At 45.1% G+C, this 7,936-nt stretch overlaps 1 long non-coding RNA gene across 1 annotated transcript; it reads left to right on the top strand.

The window, feature by feature from the left end:
* The first annotated feature begins 1,307 nt into the window (after positions 1-1,307).
* Positions 1,308-2,724, top strand: LOC129462781 (uncharacterized). The gene is made up of 3 exons (XR_008650949.1): positions 1,308-1,412; positions 2,305-2,410; positions 2,590-2,724. It is a non-coding gene; the product is annotated as an uncharacterized lncRNA (long non-coding RNA).
* The last annotated feature ends 5,212 nt before the right edge of the window (positions 2,725-7,936 follow it).

The raw sequence follows: 7,936 nt of genomic DNA, 5'->3' as shown, positions 1-7,936 counted from the left end.
CAGACTCCACATCCCTACCATGCTACTTCCTCCTAGAAGAAGCTTAAAGCCAGAGTCCAAATCTCTAGGGATGAAATTCCAGGCAGCAGCAAGTTGAATCTTTGGAGCAGGGTGGACTCCTGGCAGCATCAGCCAGGAGTCTCCATTGTTCTTGATCCCCGAAATGCCACCATCCCCATTTGTTTCTTTTCTTTTTTTTTTTAATTAATTAATTTTTTTTTATTATACTTTAGGTTTTAGGGTACATGTGCACAATATGCAGGTTTGTTACATATGTATCCATGTGCCATGTTGATTTCCTGCACCCATTAACTCGTCATTTAGCATTAGGTATATCTCCTAATGCTGTCCCTCCCCCATCCCCGCACCCGACAACAGTCCCCGGAGTGTGATGTTCCCCTTCCTGTGTCCGTGAGTTCTCATTGTTCAATTCCCACCTATGAGTGAGAACATGCGGTATTTGGTTTTTTGTCCTTGCGATTGTTTCTTTTCTATTGGACATGGGCCCTTCCAGCAGGCAGCGTACCCTGGGAGGGACTCCCAATGCGGTATGCTGGCCTCCCAGGAAAGTGGGCTAAGAAACATCGCACTTTGGTGGAGTTGTGAGATGCTTTGGTAACTGCACTTCTATTTGATGTAATGGGGTTAATGAAACTGGGCTAAAATACAGGATTCTCAGGATATGGGTTCCCAAAGGCAGGAAAAGGGATCAGTAAAGACAGTTAAAGGACACAGGACCCCAGGGGCATCACATTTGATCAGCAGTTTACCCATTCCAGGCACTTCCACAGGTACCTTCACTAGAGTCTCACAGGGAGGAGGTGCTAAAACTGAGATTATCAACCTTTTTCACAGATGGGCAAACTGAGGCCCTCGTGGGGTAAGTGTCGAAGACGCATTGGAGGCTCCTCTGCAGACATTCCACCCTGCCCCGTTCTCTGTTGCTGGGGACTCCAATTTCGCCTGAAACTCACCATCCCCAGTGCCTGAGAAGGATGCCCCCACTCAGCTCCAGGGTCTCTCTATTGGCTGAGGCCAGTGGCTTGCCACCTTCCCAAACCCAATCCACCTTTGATAGAAAATATTTTGAGCCATCCCCTTTACTATCCTGAAATGAAATCCATAGATAACATAATTTCAAAGGGAAGCATCAACACAGTGCCTTTAACATAAAGGAGAAATATAAGAAGAGTAATTTCTGATGAGATGAACGTGTTTTGGTGTGCAGACGATCAAACAGGACCACAGCACAGGCTGCACTGTGCCGGTGGAAATGCAGACCTCCCGGGGCACTGCAGCCACTCACACCCCATGGAGCAGCACTGCCAACACTTTGGGACCTTCAGAAGTGGCAGGAGGCTCTCAGTCAAGCTCCAAAGCAAACCATGGAGTATTTTCTCCCACTGTACCTGGTAAACATTGGGCAAGGACGCTTCTATAAAGTGGAGTTAAGGGCCTACACCTGGATCATAAAAAAACAGGTTTCTCACCTTCATGAATGACTGACATGACATTAAAGGTCACAGAAGGGACAAATTATTCTGTTCAATGCAGGACATTCAAACTTTCCCTGCACCCTCCCCGGACCCCTCCAAATGCCATCACTCCAACAGTCACAACATGCCCGCAGCTTTCTTCTGTGAGCCAGTGCTGTAAGCTGATGACACAGTCATCTATTCCCTTGCCTGAGTATGGCCAACAGGACATAGGAGGGTGGGGTAAGTTTTCTCATGATTGAGGGGAGAGAGAATTACCCCCACTTGTTTACCAGATGTCATTTTATCACTGACCACCCTGAGGGAGACACGGCCAACTGCTGTGTTAGACAGAGGAAGGATGGAAAGCTCCCAGGCCCCTGAGAGTTGAGGGGACTGTCAGCCTGCAGATCCATCTGCCCCGGAACCACTCTGAGTATGGACTCTGCTATGTGAGGCAATAATTCCATCTTGCTTAAGCTACTCTGAGGTGGGCCTTCAGTTGCTTGTTCTCATGAATGTTCAGATACAAGAAGTGGCTTTTCCTGACCTCACAGCCATTCTGGAAATCAGAGCTCAAGTCTCCTGGCCTCAGATGGGTTCTCTCTCCACCTAGTCCTAAGAGATGGAAGCAACCAGGCAGGGTCACTGCTCGGGAAGCTTTCTGGAAAGGAGGCCTCTGAGCCTTCTCAATGGGTGGAGACTCTGAAGGGGCAGACATCCTGGGGATGGGAAAGGGACTGTCCCCTCCCCAGCTCCTTCCCTGACTCAAGAGACACCAGGATTAGCAGCCACATTCCTCACTAATGTCATCTTTTATGCTTTCAAGTGCTTTACAGGCGCCTTTTAGAAGACAAGCACTCCACCCAAAGGTGTCTGCCCAGCAGCCAGGACTCCCTAAGTGTGACACAGAGGCGGCACCAGCCTCATCTGCAGTGAGCATCAAAGGCCTCCCTGGGGAAGCCCTCAGCACAGCCCCTAAGGGTGGGAAGGAGTAGGCAGTATGGAAGTGGTGGAGAGGTAGTCAAACCCTCTGAGAAGACCCCACAGTGATGGAAACACAGCAGGACACAAGCTCCTGCCTGACCTGCATCCATCTGCCATGGACCTGCAGATGGAACTGCCATGCAGCACCTACAGACCTCAGCGCAGATTCTCAGCTTTATCCAGGTCCAAGAGGAGCCATCCAAGGTTTGAAGCACAGGGTGACACAGCCACTTCAAGTCCTGGTTTCCCTGAAACACCTGAGCATCTCTGCAGGCCTCCCACTGCAGAACCATGCTGTGGCCTCGAGTTTGGTCCTCAGTGGGAGCCAGCATCTGCACAGCTGCCTTCATGGACAGGGATAATGTCCCTGGTCCAAGTCTTCTGGCCCTTGGGTGTCAGGCGAGGAAGCAGGACACACTCTAGCCCCGAGTTGCTTCTCGATACCTCACTTGTAACCCATCATTCCCATGCTCAAGAAGCCACCATGGCTCCCTACTGCCCAAGAGGTCAATTCAAAGTCCACCATCTGCACCCAAATGGCCTCTCAACCTTTTCCCTTTTGTTCACAAACACCAACCCCGAGGTCCCAGCAAGCTAACCTCACAGTGCCCTCGACATTCCCACCTCCACACCACTGCCTACACTGCTTCCCCAGCCTGGAATGGCTACACCCCACAGGCACTCACATCATCTACAAATCCCACCCATCTCTTAACAACTGGCCCTCCTCTCACAAACGTCCTAATGATTTTCCAGCTCCTGCCGCCTTTGACAGCTCCTCAGTCCTCAAAACAGTGGAGATATTCAGCTACCTACCATCAGTCTCAGTAAATACCTTGAGCAGTCTCTTTCATCCTGTATTGCTTTTCACATTTTCAGCATTTGTGTTCTTGCCCGCCCCCCACTCCATTGTAAACTCTTGGAGGACGCAGACCTGTCTTACTCACACATTTCCAGCACCCAGCATGCTGTTAGCACCCACCTGCTAGGAGCTCAGCGAACGTTCTGTGGTTTTGAATTGCTTTTGCTCCAAGGAGTGACTCAGTGATGAAATTGCCTATACAGAGATAACTGGGCGGGGGGAGGTTGAGGGAAGTGTCCCTCCCTCGAATTATTATCATCACCAATGAGTATTTGTTGCATGAGTTTGCAAAAGTAATTAGGGAGGAGATTGTTCTTCTAGTCTGTGATGATGGAGTGAACTCCACAAGCAAGAGATGCAAATGGAACAAGAGAGAAGAAACAAGACATGGGATGGAGAATGGGTAGGGACAGAAGCAGAGATTTGGAGAGGGAGCAAGACAGTGACAGGGCCAGACAGAAACAGGGCCAGGGACGGAGGAGGAGAGGTACATGTGGAGACAGGCAGGGACCCAGAGAGACGAGCATCAAAGAGGGCAGAGAGGGAGAGAGGAAGACCAACAAAAGCTGAGAGAGGCAGAGGGCAGCAGGGGAGTGGGCCCCTCCCTCCCCAGCTGCTTCCCAGCCAGGCCGGGCTCTGCATCCTCAAAGCCACTCCTGAAACTCCCACATGTTGGGACACGAAGGCCAGGAGGAAGGCAGCCAAACTGGAAAGCAGCTGAGGAGCAGCTGCCAGGCAGCCATGCACCCAGGAAGATGGCAGTGATGAGGAGACGTTGTCCTGTTCCATGGCCCCACGATCATACCCACCCTAACACACACATACCTGCACACACACACACACACACACACACTGACCTAGCCAAGGTACACTCCCGCGCTGGCTGGCTGAGCTTGGCTGGATGAGGAGTACTTTTTCAAGGCTTGACTCAGGTGCCTGCGGGTGACAGGGAAAGGGAGTGGCCCAGCTGAGACCATGGAAGCTGCGGGGGTAGGGGGGGTCAGAAACGAAAGGAAAGCTGGGATTAAAGTTTCAGTAACCTGCCTCGAAAGTGCCCAGGCATTGTGTGGGCCAGGATTCCTGGGTGCTGAGTAAGGCAGCCATCCCACTGTGGATGAGGAGAAGTGCTGGCCACTGGTTGGTGTGAGGTGGGCAGCGGGATGGAAAGTCTTGCAGGGGACTGTGGCCTCCTCATCACCTCTTCCCACCATGCAACACCTTCCTCACAGTCCAGGCACCCGTTGATTGAGGGCTCAGACCCCCACTACTAAGAATGGAGTGAGGTGGTGGGTTGAGACTCAGGGAAGCCTGGGTCTGGGGAGGTCTAGGAACGATTCCTATGTGTGTGGTGTGGAAAGAGGGATAACAGATGCTGAGAAAGAAGGGACCAAGAAAGGCAGGGGCTGAAGGGCTTTAAGAAGACTTAGCCTGACAAACTTTGCTATTCATTCGTGCACTTAAGCAACATTTATTGACACAGGAAAAAAGGGGGGTCCAATCAGAAACCAGCGTGAATAGACAAACCCCAAACCTGATCGCAGACTGAACCCTAAACCTGGCCTCAGACTGAACTTTAACCCTGGCCACAGACTCACTGCTAAACCTGTCCTCAGACTCACCCCTAATCCCTAGTACTCCAGCTACACTGAGCCTAGTCGTGGCTACTGGCCACCTCAAAACTATATGTTTCTATCTGAAAAGGTATAGGGAAAGACCATATAGATGTTTCTTGAGATCCCTATCATCGCCACCACCAACACACAGCATATGGCAGAAGGGCCTGACGGATGACATTTGGCTGCCCTTTGGAAGTGGTTACAAATGCCATGAAAAGCCCTTGTTTTTCTCTAGCATAGCCCTAATGCCCTTCACAGTTAAATTGCTTCTCCTCCCCACCATTCCCTCTCCCTGCCTGCCAGACAAATTTGTCCACTGTTCCCTGACTCCAGACTCCTGCCCCTCTCAGAGCCCAACTTCAGAGCCCCCTGAACCTAATCTTACCAGCCAAGTACAGTCTTTATCTCCTCCCTCTAGCCAATCCCAGCTAGAAGGCTGTCTCCCTCCTCTGAACTCCTGCCTCAATGTAAGTTAATAATCCATTTGGCCAAGAATAGCCTTCTATTGTCTTCTTAAAGTGTTATTTTCATTTGCAGAATGACTGCATGTTAGATATACATTCAAATTATCACCCCAAGTAGATAGTAATTTTTCCATTGTTATAATCAATGCTGTGATGAACATTCTTATAATATATCTTTATGTCCTTGTATACTTTAAAATATTTCTTCAACCAGAGGAATGTTCTAAACATAATTTTAAAAGTCTAAAAGTCAAAAAAATTTATGATGAAAATTAACAGTATCCTGGCCCACTCCCCCTGCTTCCCTGAGGCTCTTGCAATTTCTTTAGCAATTTTTCTAGTATTTAACTGTATATATCTAAATAATTTGTTTATATTCTGCTTTCTTGATTAATCAAATTTAAATATCATTTACTGACTTACTACTGTGGAAGATTAAAAAGGGAGCACTCTTACATTGCTACACACAAACATTTCCCCTCTCCCTGGTCTTCTAATAGATTTGAATTACAACATTTCCAAATCTGAGTCAGGTAGTATACTATGATTACATTTGCTTTCCTGTACAATGTTTAGTTCCTCCTGGAGTCAATAACGGCCTTGATTTTATTTGCCTAGCTTGCTCAATACTTATAGTTAATTCTCCCCAGGCTTTCTGACAGAACCATAAAACCTCTCTAAATGAGGTCAATATCTTCCATTTTTTCTTAGATTTCCTTAACATAGCTGCTGCTCCCATCTGTTCTGGCTCTCTGACACGCCAAAGCACAGTTCTTCTAGTACTTCTTTCACTAACATCTTAGGGAATTCATTTTGCTTTTATCTTGTGTTGGCATCTTATTTCCTGGCTCCTCTGTCAATATTTTCTTAGTTTATTCTTTTATTTTGTTGGAACACAACCTCCAGTAGTTTCTTTGGAAAAAATAAGAGATACAAGTTTTGAAAATTTAGATGTCTGAAAATGCTTTTATTCTACTCTCAATATTGATTGAAGGTTTGGCTGGGTATAAAATTCTATATTTATTCTTTAAAGAGCCTTCTTGCTAAAATATAGCCAGACCCTAGAAAAATTGCCTTAAATGCAATTTCTATTTTTGTAATCATACTCACAAAACATAAGGAAAATGAAAATAACAAACTTAGGAAACTATTCTTTCATCATTGAGATCTATAATTTAGGTCAAGTATTCCCAGCATTGGCTTTACACTAGAATCAGCTGTGGAACTTAAAAAAAAAAAAAGAAAACTGATACTCCAAAATCTGATTTAACTTGTCTGCAATAGGGATGGGTATAGTTTGTTGGTTTTTAAGATTTTTTGTTTGCTTGTTTGTTTGTTCGTTTTTAGTGGGAGACTTCTCCCAGTCAGATGTAGAATACTGAATTTTGTGTGTGTGTTTTAAAATATACATAACCTAAAATTTATCATATTAGCCATTCCAGTTTGGTGGCATTAAGCACATTTGCATTGTTGGGCAACCATCCCCACCATCCAATTCCAGAAGTTTTTCATCTTCCAAAATTGAAACTTTGTACTAATTAAACACTGACTGTCTATTCCTCCTGTCCCCTAGCCCCTAGCCACTACCATCCTACTTTCTGTCTCTATAAATTTGACTTGTCTAGGTACTTCATATAAGTGCAATCATATAGTATTTGTCCTTTTGTGACTGGCTTATTTCACTTAGCATAATGTCTTTGAGGTTAATCCCTATTATAGCATGTGTCAGAATTTTCTTCCTTTCTAAGGCAGAATAATATTTTATTTTATGTGTATTCCACATTTAGTTTATCCATAAATCTACTGATAGATACTTCAGTTGCTTCCACCTATTGGCTATTGTGAATAATGATACTATAAACATGGGTGTACAAATACCGGTTTCAGTTTCTGCTTGCTTTCTTCTGAGTACATACTCAGAAGTGGAATCGTTAGATTACATACTAATCCTATGTGTAATTTTTTTTGAAGAACCACAATACTGTTTTCCATAGCAACTGCACTATTTTACATTCTTACCAATGTAAAATAAACACTCCCACAGTGTTCCAATTTCTCCATACCCTCATCAATATCTGTTATTCTTTGTTTTGTTTGTTGGGTTTTATTTGTTTTGTTTAAGGATTTTTAGACAATAGCCATTGTAATGGGTATGCAGTGGTATCTTATTGTGGTCTTAATTTGCATTTCCCTAAAGATTAGTAATATTGAGCATTTTTCATGTGTTTATTGGCCATTTGTATATTTTTTTGAGAAATGCCTATTAAAGTCTTTGCCTGTTTTTAAATCGGTTTTTGTTTTAATTGGTTGTTAAGTTGTAAGAATTCTTTTTATATTCTATATATTAATTCCTTATTAGATATATGCTTTGCAAATATTTTCTCCCATTCCATGAGTTGCCTTTTCACTCTGTTGATAATGCCCTTTGGTACACAAAAGTTTTTAATTTTGATGGAGTCCAGCTTATCTATTTTTCATTTTGTTGTCTATGCTTTTGATGTCATATGCAAACAAGCACTGCCAAGTTGAAAG

This window comes from Symphalangus syndactylus, chromosome 14, assembly GCF_028878055.3.
Source record: "Symphalangus syndactylus isolate Jambi chromosome 14, NHGRI_mSymSyn1-v2.1_pri, whole genome shotgun sequence".
In the NCBI taxonomy this organism is placed as follows: domain Eukaryota; kingdom Metazoa; phylum Chordata; class Mammalia; order Primates; family Hylobatidae; genus Symphalangus; species Symphalangus syndactylus.
Note: the sequence above shows the minus strand (reverse complement) of the source record. Positions and strands in the feature narration are given on the sequence as shown.